The sequence below is a fragment of the Ranitomeya variabilis genome, chromosome 4 (genome assembly GCF_051348905.1).
Source record: "Ranitomeya variabilis isolate aRanVar5 chromosome 4, aRanVar5.hap1, whole genome shotgun sequence".
NCBI lineage: Eukaryota > Metazoa > Chordata > Amphibia > Anura > Dendrobatidae > Ranitomeya > Ranitomeya variabilis.
In genome coordinates this window covers 116,501,840-116,515,435 of record NC_135235.1, presented here as the reverse complement: position 1 = coordinate 116,515,435, position 13,596 = coordinate 116,501,840, and positions in this window count along the sequence as shown.

Below are 13,596 nucleotides of genomic sequence, written 5' to 3'. Positions count from 1 at the left end.
AATTGAAAACTTAGAGCCAAAACTACACTTTAGTTGAAAAAATGTTAATTGACTCAGCCCAATGTTATACTGTACAATTCTGTGAGGGTTAAACATGTTTACTACACCACTAGATGAATTCCTCAAAAGGGGTAGTATCTAAAATGGAGTCACTTGTTAGGGTTTCTGCTGTTTTGGCATGTTACGGGCTTTTCAAATGTGAAATGGCATTTGCAATCCACATTTTGGCAGGTATCGGCATACTTCGTATAGATCACACAAGAAATTTTGGAGTCTATTTTCTCCTGTTAACCTTATGAAAATGAAAAATTTGAGACATATACAACATTTTTGTGGGAAAAATATATTTTCTCATTTTTAAGGCTCAACGTTATAAATTTCTGTGAAGCATCACCTCTAGATACGTTTCTTGAGGGGTATAGTTTCCAAAATTGGGTCACTTGTGGGGGTTTCCACTGCTTATAGGTACACCAGGGGCTCTACAAACACAACATGGCATCAGCCAATTTCGCACTTCAAAAGTCAAATAGTGCGCCTTCCCTCCAAGCCCTGCCCTGCATCCAAATAGTAGTATTCCACAATATATATGGTATCAGCGTACTCATGAGAAATTGGGAAACAAATTGTACAGTCCATTTTCTCCATTTACTCTTGTGAAAATGAATTTGGGCCGAAGCAACATTTTTGTGGGAAAATTTTACTTTTTTCTTTTTCTTGGCTCAACGTTACAAAATTTTGTGATGAACCTGGGAATCAAAGTGCTTACCACACCTCTAGATACATTCCTTGAGGGATGTAGTTTTAAAAACGGGGTCACTTGTGAGGGATTTCCACTGTGTAGGCATGTCAAGGACTCTGCAAATTCAACATAGTGCCTCTATTCCAGCCATTTTTGCGCTCCAAAAGTCAAATGGTGCACTCCTTCCCTACCAGTATTTTTTTGCCTCATACGGGGTATCAGATTGCATACACATGTCGTACGGATGTCTTACGGATGCTAGAAAAATCGCATTGTGATCACATGACGCTTGCATAACACTCATCCGACTTTTCTGGAACAACATACCAATTTTATTAACGCTGATGGGTATGAGCCCTAATAGATGTAGAAGATATATTTTTTATGCCCATGCTACTATTTTAATGAAGTCACAATAAATCGTTTTTGCTTTTAATCCACTTTGCTGGATTGAAAAACCTCTTTTCACAACTTTAATCAAAGCTGTTTGATACTTCGCAAGTTTTATCCATTCATACTGGAGTGGATTGTCCAGGAAACTGGGCTGAATAACATACATATATTGGATGGGATGAGCTGTAGCTACAAACATTTTTAAAGGGAACCTGTCATGTAAAATAAAGGTATTAACCTGCAGATATGGGGTTAATCTGCAAGTTGATAACAATCTGACACCGTGCATCCAGTCAGCATTTAATCGGGCTGTCAGTCAGTGTTGGGGGTCCAGTTACAGCCTCCACTTTCTATACACAGAACGGTGACTGAAACCATGCTGAAGCCACCCAGATGACTGAAAGAGTAAGGCTGCTGGGGGTAATAAAGTTAATTTCCTCCCAGCAATGGGGCTCTCAGTGTCAGAATTCTATTAACCTTCAGTTTATCCCCATATCTGCAGGTTAATAGTGTTATTTTACATGACAGGTTTCCTTTAACCCCTTCACAACCTTGGGATTTTCAGTTTTTGCGTTTTTGTTATTTGCTCCCCTTCTTCCCAGAGCCATATCTTTTTTCATCAATATGGCCATGTGAGAGCTTGCTTTTTGTGGGACATATAGTTCTCTTGAATGACACCATTGGTTTTATCATATTAAATACTGGGAAACGGGAACAAAATTTTAAGTGTGGTGAAACTGCAAAAAAGTGCAATTCCACATTTGTTTTTTGGAGATTTTTTTACCATGTTTACTAAATGCTAAAACTGACCTGCCATTATGATTGTCCTGATCATTATGAGTTCGCAAATACCAAACATGTATAGGTTCTTTTTTTATTTAAGTGGTGAAAAAAAATCCAAAGTTTGTAACTTGTAGTGTCTCCATTTTTCGTGTTCTGGGACTGGGTGAGGGCTTATTTTTGCGTGCCATTTTGGAGAAGATATGCTGTTTTGATTGCCTGTTATTGCATTTTATTGCAATGTTGCGGTGACCAAAAAAAGGTAATTCTGAAGTTTTGATTCTTACGTCGTTTACCGATCGGATTAATTTAGTTTATATTTTGATAGATCAGGTATTTTTGAAAGCAGCAATACCAAACGTGTAATTTTTTTAATTGTTTTATTTTGAATGGAACCAGGAAGGAGGGTGATTTGAACTTTTATATATTTTTTAATTTTTTAAATGTTATTTAAAACATTTTTTTACATTTTTCACTTGCTTCAATAGTGTCCTTAGGAAACTTGAAGCTACGATCATCCGATCGCTTGTGCTACACGTAGAAGGGTTTCAGCCCTGCTATGTGTAGCAGAAATCATCTGCAGATCCCCGGCTGTTATTCCAATCCATTGGCGACCCGTGATCATGTGACAGGGGCACCGATGGGAGGGGTTTGTGATGCGCCATCAGAGATTGACAGCAGCATGTAGCATGTTAACAGCCATGGGTGGATCGTGATTCCACCCCTGGCTGTTAGGGGCACATGATCAGATCAGTTGTCATGTGCCTGAAAAGATGCGGGCTCAGCCTTGGTGCCTGCATCAAATACCAGGACACGACTTTTAATGTATCTATACGTCATAGGTTGTGAAGGGATTAAAGCGGGGAGAATATATTTTAAGCTTTTTATATATTTCTTGGCAGATTATGTTTCTTCGAAAATATTAATGCTTTAAATGCTTAGTTTTGCAAATCAGACAAGCAATTAGAAAGGACAAATCATTTAGCTTTGCCCTTGTCTGGTTTGCAAAACGTTCATTGCAACATATATCAGTCATTTTTTTTTATTTGATCACTTACTGTTATGCAAATATACATTCATGTGATACAATGTCATCAGACATTACAAAGTTCAGAGCCAAGTGGTGATGCTGAGTAGGAAACTCCACATCTCCAGATAAGAGTAAAGGTTACATTTTTTTCAATTAAACAATAACCATAATAAACTTACTTAGTATAACCCTGACATGAATTCTGTGATCATGAAATATTGGGCAGAGGTGAATGAAAATAGTATAGTTGAATGTAGGCAAGAGTGTAATTCTGTAATGTACACACTGAGTACATTGTATTCACTCATAGCTTAAACTAGAGGAGATAAACTTGTCAACCTCAAGTTGTTCAGGAAAGTAAAGTATCATTATACCTCAAGAAGACAGCTAATGAAAGGTACAGTGCAAAGCATTGACTACCAGTGAGTAAGTGGATGTCATTTGCTCCAGTTTTGTAGGTTAGAGAATCTGGGTGAAGTAATTGGACCTGATTGTGATTCACATGTAATAGATATAACAGCGTATTCTACTGTTTATATAACCTGCATATATGACTAGTTAACAAATCATATGGATTGATTCACTGGTTCTTAAGAATACAGGGGAAAGAAACAGTTATCATTGCTTTTGCACCTACAACTTTGCACAAATTGTGACATTTCATTTTTGTAAATGTCAAAGCCAAATTAATATATCAATGACTTACACTATGTAAACCGCTTTTTAGTATCTTTGCCAAACATTAAAATCGTGAGAAAAAGGTATTGTTAATCTTAAGATTGTATTTCTACATGAAAGTCCCAAAAAGATGCATAATGTAGAGAGGTCATACATGTTTAAATAAAAGCATGAAACAAATACATTTGCATTCAAACAATTTTTAATCTCTTCACCACCTTGGGTTTTTCTGTTTTTGAGTTTCTGATTTTTGCTCCCCTTCTTCCCAGACCCATAACTTTTTTATTTTTCAGTCAATATGGCCTTGTGAGGGCTTTTTTTTTGCGGGACGAGTTGTACTTTTGAACAACACCATTAGTTTTGCCATATAGTGTACTGGAAAACGGGGAAAAAATTCAAAGTGCAGCGAAATTGCAAAAAAAGTGCAATTCCACAATTTATTTTTTATTTTTTGCCATGCTCACTAAATGCTAAAACTGATGCGCAATTATGATTATGAAATCAGCTGACATGTGCTGGAAAGGTTGCAGCCTCATCGCTGAAGCCCGTATCAAACAGGAGGACAAAACCTTAGACGTACCTATACGTCTAAGGTTGGAAAGGGGTTAAGATACATAAAGCTTCAATTTGCACACGTTTCAATATCAACATTCAGCATTTGACACATTGATCTCCTGCTCATTTCTAACATTAGAAAATGGACCAAACGTGCTTTAAAAGTTGCAATTTGTGCAAAATTGTGCATTGATTTCCAACATTTGTCAAATTGGTCTAAGGCTTTTTATCTTACATTGGGAAATGTACTAATATGCTTTAAAAATGTTGCTGGTTATAATTTGTGCCAAATTTATCATTAAAGTGCAATATTTGATAAATATGGAGTATGGGACTTAAAGCAAGTACTTTAAATTTTAGTGCAAACTACTCTATTTTTGATAAATGTGAACCTTTATGAATAGGGATCCTCCAGTTGTAAATTTCCTTCATAATGAGCAGTGTTTCCATCTCATTTAATGTGATAAGGTTTATAAATCATTGCACTTCATGGTCAGTTGCCTACTACGGACATTGAAGGCAACCACTAATCACTGCAGGGTTATATTGTACGTCTGTCCATGTGTGACTGAGAAAGGGGGCCAGGCTCGCTGATTTTATCATGTTGGCAACTTTGAGGTATTTTAAATTTTTTTTAGTTAAATCATTTTACTAATATGTGTAACCAGACAAGGTAAATAATTTAGCAGCTTTCTTGTCTAAGCTGCAGGATATTTGATTTCCCCACTGCCTCTTTGCTTTACTTTTGGATTGTTACTGCTGCTTATAAACGTAAGTTCGAAATTTGATACATAGAGATTCCAAGTCTGATTTATAATTCCAGGTTCCTCTGAACCAGAGGTAGAGTCCAATTTAAATGTACTATTCCTATATCTTAATTTCACAAGCATATGATTCCTTAGTACTATACACCCAACATAATTTTACCATACATTATTAGCAGCCTGCAGTATTATAATGCATTTGTATATGTATACATATTATTATGCCAGTCTACAATAAAAGCAATGTATCTTTCATCTCCTAAATCTCATCCTCATCTCCGTGTGTATAATGCAGCAATGGTGTCTGTATGTGCTACTGGGGAAAGGATAAATGTGAAGTACTATATTCTCTTTATGGAGTGTGGAGAATGCCCCTGTTGTATACATAATGGATAGTAAATCTGAAGTTCAAATTGTATTATAATGATTGCATTCACATATGTGGATGAATAGCTTTTAGTATAGGATAGGCTTTTGGAATCAGTTTGGACTCCTTGGAAAAATAATCCTCCAACAGATCAGTCAAAAGAATATATGCTAAATCATATAGTCACATAATTACAAATGTTTAAAAAAGACACAGGTCCATCAAGTTCAACCTCTCTCAATCAATCATACATTATCATATTATTAAAAGCTCTATAAGTATATTTAATGTCTGTAAAGTGCTGTGGAATTAATGGCGCTATATAAGTGAGTAAAATAAATAAGTCTTTACAAAAAGGCTGGATTTATTTATTGAAAAAAATCCATCTTTTTCTAAATGCTACTTTATTATAGTAATGCTGAGACAATAATGCAAATAGTGTTTTTCCCTTCATTTTATCTAATAAAATACAATAGAAAAAGTTTTTTTTTTACTTAAAACTTAAATGATTTTTTTTTAAACTTTTTTTTTTTTTTTTAATTTTAACATTTTAAAAACGGAACCACTTAAAGTGCTCAAAACCACATTCAAGAAGTTGAGTAACCCTTTATTTGCCTCAGGCCGGTTTCACACGTCAGTGGCTCCGGTACGTGAGGTGACAGTTTCCTCCCGTACCGGAGACACTGACACACGTAGACCCATAAAAATCAATGCATCTGTGCAGATGTCATTGATTTTTTGCGGACCGTGTCTCCGTGTGCCAAACACGGAGGCATGTCAGTGTTCGTGGGAGCGCACGTTTTACACGGACCCAATAGAGTCAATGGGTCCGCGTAAAACACGGACCTCACACGGACATTCTCCGTCTGGGGTCCGTGTGCGTGCAGGAGACAGCGCTACAGTAAGCGCTGTCCCCCCCACATGGTGCTGAAGCCGGTATTCATATCTTCCCTGTAGCAGCGTTTGCTATAGAGAAAATATGAAGAATAGTGTTAAAAATAAAGATCCATGTGTCCGCCGCCCCCCCACCCCCTGTGCGCCCCCCCGCTGGTCAGAAAATACTTACCCGCTCCCTCGCTCCTTCCTGGTCTGGCCGCGCCTCCTACTGTATGCGGTCACGTGGGGCCGATCATTTACAATCATGAATAGTCGGCTCCGCCCCTATGGGAGGTGGAGCCACATATTCATGACTGTAAATGATCGGGCCCACGTGACCGCATGCAGGAGAAGCCGCGGCCAGACCAGGAAGCAGCGAGGGAGGCGGGTAAGTATTTTCTGACCAGCGGGGGGGGGCGCACAGGGGGTGGGGGGGCGCCGGACACATGGATCTTTATTTTAAACACTATTCTTCATATTTTCTCTACAGCAAACGTTGCTGCAGGGAAGATATGAATCGCAGCTTCAGCACCATGCAGAGTGGGTACCACACGCTCCGTGTGGTACCCACTCACCATACGGGCGGCACACGTGTGCCGCACGTATGGCCTCCGTGAGTTCCCAGGCACACGGACACGGATAACTCCGGTACCGATTTATTCCGGTACCGGAATTATCTGGACGTGTGGGACAGCCCTCACAGGAATTAATACAATGTGGAAGGAATAAATAAAACCTTTATACATAATTGTTGCTTTAGCTGCAAATCTTTGTTTAAACTCACTAAAGGACTTAAAGATATAATGAAAATGACTGGTTTCTGTTGTATTATTTCAGACAAAATAAAAAATGATTACATTACTGGTATTACCGTGTCATTAACAAACTGAAATATCTGTTTATGAAATTATTTATATTGTGTAGTATAAAAATAGATGAAATAGTTGTACTTGCACTGAAATAGTACTGTTAGAATTAACATTTTATCCTGCAAAAAAGCAAGCCCTCACCGAGTTCCATTGGTGCAACATTCTTAAAAGGAATATTAAAAATTCAGAGTTAGTTCAAAGTTTGGCAACTAGATTATTGCATGAGATGGAATGCCTCCCATATAATGAATGGTAAGAAAAGTTGAATTTGTTTATCTTACAGGTGATATCATTTACATGTATAAGTACATGTGTGGTTAATACAAAGAACTGGCACACAAATTATTCCTTTCAAGGACCTTAGGAATGACTAGGGGATGGCTCTTAATCCCTTCACCACCCAGGGCCGCCATCAGGGCATTACAGCCGTTACTGCTGTATGGGGCCCGGTCAGCAGCAGTGCACAGAGGGGCCCGCAGATCCGGGGCCCCACTGTTGTGCTTCTACTGATCGGGCCCCATCGTGCACTAAAATACTCTGCACTGCGGCGCACATGTCGGCGCTGGGGCCCGGGAGCCGTTTTGGAGCTGTGCACGGCCGTCTTACCTAGTCGGCTGCGCAGCTCCTGCTCGGCTGTAGCTAGAATGTATGGGCTCCCTGCAGGTCCTGACTACAGCCCATCCATTCTAGCAATCTCAGTAGTGAATGTGCTAGAATGTAGGGGCTCCTGTCAGGTCCTCTCAGCAGCCCATACATTCTAGCTGCTGCTTCACTCCTGGAAACACTAGACGGCCCGGGAACGACTGAGGTAAGTATAAAAAACATTTTTATATTGTTTTTTTTTTTAAATGGGTGAGGTGGGGGAGAGTGAGAAAAGCAGATATAGGGGGCACCACATCAATGTACTCAACAGGGATCTACCAACTGCATATGAAACAACACAGAAAAAAAAACAAGACAAAGGATATGCACATACAAGGGATCAACCTGAATATTCCACTTTATTTAAATGACTTATATAAACAAGGCAAAAAAAAGGGGCAACACATTTAAAAACATTTAAAAACCACAAAAGGCTAAATAGCCCCAACGGACCCAATGATGGCAGTGCTCATACAGGATATATAAATAGATTAAATACAAATCTCCAAATACGCAAACTCTCATGTTAATCAAAAAATATATACAATACAATAGGCTGCCAGCTGACCCATCAAAAAAGGCTTGTTCTAAATATATATAGGACATAGGAGATATACTGGTGGGTATCTTGTCCCCATAGTTTAATACAAATCCAGTATAGCCCCTATGTGTCCCGTCAACCCTATGTAACGTACAATTAAAGTGCACTACCGACTAAGCACCCGCTGGCATATAAGTATTAAAGAATCATACTGACCACAATATCACACAAGTATAGTGACCAGCCTAAGCAAAATATCTCACAAAATAACACAAGCGCTGTTGGAGCGGCCGGCATCTCAATTCCATAATGGTGGTCAGATTTGCCAGAGCAGTAGCATGATACCAAATACAGTCCGTGAGGAGTGAGAAGGCCCCACGCGTATCGACGCTGCTAGAGCGTCTTCCTGAGCCCTCTCCCCTGAGCACCCAGGGGGTGCTTAGTCGGTAGTGCACTCTAATTGTACGTTACATAGGGTTGACAGGACACATAGGGGCTATACTGGATTTGTATTAAACTATGGGGACAAGATACCCACCAGTATATCTCCTATGTCCTATATATATTTAGAACAAGCCTTTTTTGATGGGTCAGCTGGCAGCCTATTGTATTGTATATATTTTTTGATTAACATGAGAGTTTCCGTATTTGGAGATTTGTATTTAATCTATTTATATATCCTGTATGAGCACTGCCATCATTGCATCATTGGGTCCGTTTGGGGTGATTATGTTTGGGCTATTTAGCCTTTTGTGGTTTTTAAATGTTTTTAAATGTGTTGCCCCTTTTTTTTGCCTTGTTTATATAAGTAATTTAAATAAAGTGGAATATTCAGGTTGATCCCTTGTATGTGCATATCCTTTCTCTTGTTTTTTTCTGTGGGGGGGAGTGAGACTGCAGATGATGGAGTGTGTTTGAGGGGGCACTGCGCATGATGAAATGATAGGGGGCTGCAAATGATAAAGTGTGAGGGGGCACTGCGCATGATGAAATGATAGGGGGCTGCAGATGATGAAGTGTGTTTGAGGGGGCACTGCGCATGATGAAATGATAGGGGGCTGCAGATGATGAAGTGTGTTTAAGGGGGCACTGCGCATGATGAAATGATAGGGGGCTGCAGATGATGAAGTGTTTAAGGGGGCACTGCACATGATGAAATGATAGGGGGCGGCAGATGATAAAGTGTGTTTGAGGGGGCACTGCGCATGATGAAATGATAGGGGGCTGCAGATGATGAAGTGTGTTTGTGGGGGCACTGCGCATGATGAAATGAAAAAAAAAAAACGAGCCAAAAAACAACACTTTATTATCATACTGCCGAACAAAAAGTGGAATACCATGCGATCAAAAAGACTGATATAAATAAACATGGTACCGCTGAAAAAGTCATCTTGTCCCGCAAAAAACGAGCTGCCATACAGCATCATAAGCAAAAAATAAAAAAGTTATAGTCCTCAGAATAAAGCGATGCCAAAATAATTATTTTTTCTATAAAATAGCTTTTATCGTATAAAAGTGCCAAAACATAAAAAAATGATATAAATGAGGTATCGCTGTAATCGTACTGAGCCGAAGACTAAACTGCTTTATCAATTTTACCAAACGTGGAATGGTATAAACGCCTCCCCCAAAAGAAATTCATGAATAGCTGTTTTTTGGTCACTCTGCCTCACAAAAATCGGAATAAAAAGCGATCAAAAACTGTCACGTGTCCGAAAATGTTACCAATAAAAATGTCAACTCGTCCCGCAAAAAACAAGACCGCACATGACTCTGTGGACCAAAATATGGAAAAATTATAACTTTCAAAATGTGGAGACGCAAAAACGTTTTTGCTATAAAAAGCGTCTTTTAGTGTGTGACAGCTGCCAATCATAAAAATCCGATATAAATAACGCTATAAAAGTAAATCAAACCCCCCTTCATCACCCCCTTAGTTATGGAAAAATAATTAAATTAAAAAAAGTATTTCCATTTTCCCATTAGGGCTAGGGTTAGGGTTAGGGCTAGGGTTAGGGCTAGGGTTAGGGCTAGGGTTAGGGTTAGGGTTGGGGCTAGGGTGGGAGCTAATGTTAGGGTTAGGGTTGGGGCTAAAGTTAGGGTTAGAGTTGGGGCTAAAGTTAGGGTTAGGGTTGGGGCTAAAGTTAGGGTTTGGGCTAAAGTTAGGGTTAGGGTTTGGATTACATTTACGGTTGGGATTAGGGTTGGGATTAGAGTTAGGGGTGTGTCAAGGTTAGGGGTGTGGTTAGGGTTACCGTTGTGATTAGGATTAGGTGTGTGTTTGGATTAGGGTTTCAGGTAGAATTGGGGAGTTTCCACTGTTCAGGCACATCAGGGGCGTCCGATCTCAATTCCAGCCAATTCTGCGTTGAAAAAGTAAAACTGCTCCTTCCCTTCCGAGCTCTCCCGTGCGCACAAACAGGGGTTTACCTCAACATATGGGGTATCGGCGTACTCGGGACAAATGGGACAACAACTTTTGGGGTCCAAGTTCTCTTGTTATCCTTGGGAAAATAAAAATTTGGGGGGCTAAAAATCATTTTTGTGGGAAAAAAAATATTTTTTATTTTCACGGCTCAGCGTTGTAAACTGTAGTGAAACACTTGGGGGTTCAAAGTTCTCACAACACATCTAGATAAGTTCCTTGGGAGGTCTAGTTTCCAATATGGGGTCACTTGTGGGGGGTTTGTACTGTTTGGGTACATCAGGGGCTCTGTAAATGCAACGTGACGCCTGCAGACCAATCCATCTAAGTCTGCATTCCAAATGGCGCTCATTCCCTTCCGAGCTCTGCCATGTGCCCAAACAGTGGTTACCCCCACATATGGGGTAACAGCGTACTCAGGACAAATTGGACAACAACTATGGGAGTTCAATTTATCCTGTTACCCTTGTGAAAATACAAAACTGGGGGCTAAAAAAATCATTTTTGTGAAAAAAAATTTTTTATTTTCACGGCTCTGCGTTATAAACTGTAGTGAAACACTTGGGGGTTCAAAGCTCTCAAAACACATCTAAATAAGTTCCTTAGGGGGTCTACTTTCCAAAATGGTGTCATTTTGGGGGGTTTTAATGTTTAGGCACATCAGGGGCTCTCCAAACGCGACATGGTTTCCCATCTCAATTCCAGTCAATTTTGCATTGAAAAGTCAAATGGCGCTCCTTCCCTTCCGAGCTTTGCCATGCGCCCAAACAGTCGTTTACCCCCACATATGGGGTATCAGCGTACTCAGGACAAATTTCACAGCAACTTTTGGGGTCCAATTTGTTATTTTACCCTTGGGAAAAAAAAAATTGGGGGCGAAAAGATCATTTTTGTGAAAAAATATGATTTTTTATTTTTACAGCTCTGCATTATAAACTTCTGTGAAGCACTTGTTGGGTCAAAGTGCTCACCACACATCTAGATAAGTTCCTTAAGGGGTCTACTTTCCAAAATGGTGTCACTTGTGGGGGTTTTCAATGTTTAGGCACATCGGGCTCTCCAAACGCAACATGGCGTCCCATCTTAATTCCAGTCAATTTTGCATTGAAAAGTAAAATGGCGCTCCTTCCCTTCCGAGCTCTGCCATGCACCCAAACAATGGTTTACACCCATATATGGGGTATCAGCGTACTCAGGACAAATTGCACCACAATTTTGGGGGTCCAATTTCTACTCTTGCCCTTGGAAAAATAAAAAATTGGGGGCGAAAAGATCATTTTTGTGAAAAAATATGATTTTTTATTTTTACGGCTCTGAATTATAAACTTCTGTGAAGCACTTGTTGGGTCAAAGTGCCCACCACACATCTAGATAAGTTTCTTAGGGGGTCTACTTTCCAAAATGGTGTCACTTGTGGGGGGTTTCAATGTTTAGGCACATCAGGGGCTCTAGAAACGCAACATGGCGTCCCATCTCATTTCCAGTCAATTTTGCATTGAAAAGTCAAATGGCGCTCCTTTCCTTCCGGGCTCTGCCATGCGCCCAAACAGTGGTTTACTCCCACATATGGGGTATCAGCATACTCAGGACAAATTGTACAACAACTTTTGGGGTCCATTTTCTCCTGTTACCCTTGGTAAAATAAAACAAATTGGAACTGAAATAAATTTTGTGTGAAAAAAAGTTAAATGTTCATTTTTATTTAAAGATTCCAAAAATTCCTGTGAAACACCTGAAGGGTTAATAAACTTCTTGAATGTGGTTTTGAGCACCTTGAGGGGTGCAGTTTTTAGAATTGTGTCACACTTGGTTATTTTCTATCATATAGACCCCTCAAAATGACTTCAAATGAAATGTGGTCCCTAAAAAAAAATGGTGTTGTAAAAATGAGAAATTTCTGGTCAACTTTTAACCCTTATAACTCCCTAACAAAAAAAAATTTTGGTTCCAAAATTGTGCTGATGTAAAGTAGACATGTGGGAAATGTTACTTATTAAGTATTTTGCGTGACATATCTCTGTGATTTAAGGGCATAAAAATTCAATGTTGGAAATATGCGAAATTTTCAAAATTTTCGCCAAATTTCCATTTTTTTCACAAATAAACGCAAGTTATATCGAATAAATGTTACCATTATCATGAAGTACAATATCTCACGAGAAAATAATGTCAGAATTGCCAAGATCCGTTGAAGCGTTCCAGAGTTATAACCTCATAAAGGGACAGTGGTCAGAATTGTAAAAATTGGCCCGGTCATTAACGTGCAAACCACCCTCGGGGCTTAAGGGGTTAAATATCTACAGGCTATCTATTTGTTCTACCTATCTTCTATCTATTTATCTATCCAACTATCTGTCTGTTATCAACCTATCTCTTTATATAAGATTGCTTTATTGGTTTTGTAAACCTGCTTTAACCCCGTCACGACATGCGCCATACATGTACTGCGCATGTCAGGTCCCTCTCTTTAATGTGGGCTCCAGCAATGAACGATGAGCCCACATCTTTCATGGAACATGTCAGCTGTTTTGAACAGCTACTATGTGCTGCTAACAGCCACAGGTGGAATTGAGATCCACCCGTGGCTGTTAACCTGTTAAATGCCACTGTCAGTCACAATGTGATTGCGCCGGAAGCGTGTCACTAATCCCTCCCATCTGCACCCATGTCACATGACCGCGAATCGCTGATGGGTTGGCATGACAACCCGTGGTCTGCAACAAACCCCTGTGGTTGTCATTGCTGGATTACTATGAGTGACATGCAGAGGTCAGCGCTCATAGCAAGTGAGCATTTCTGCTACACACATTGATCATCGCCTGTGTGTAGCAGGTGCAATCAGAGGATCACAGCTTCTAGTCTCCCATGGAGAGTATTGAAGCATGCAAAAACTAAAAAAAAAAGTTTTTAAACATATTAAAAAAATAAAAAAATGAA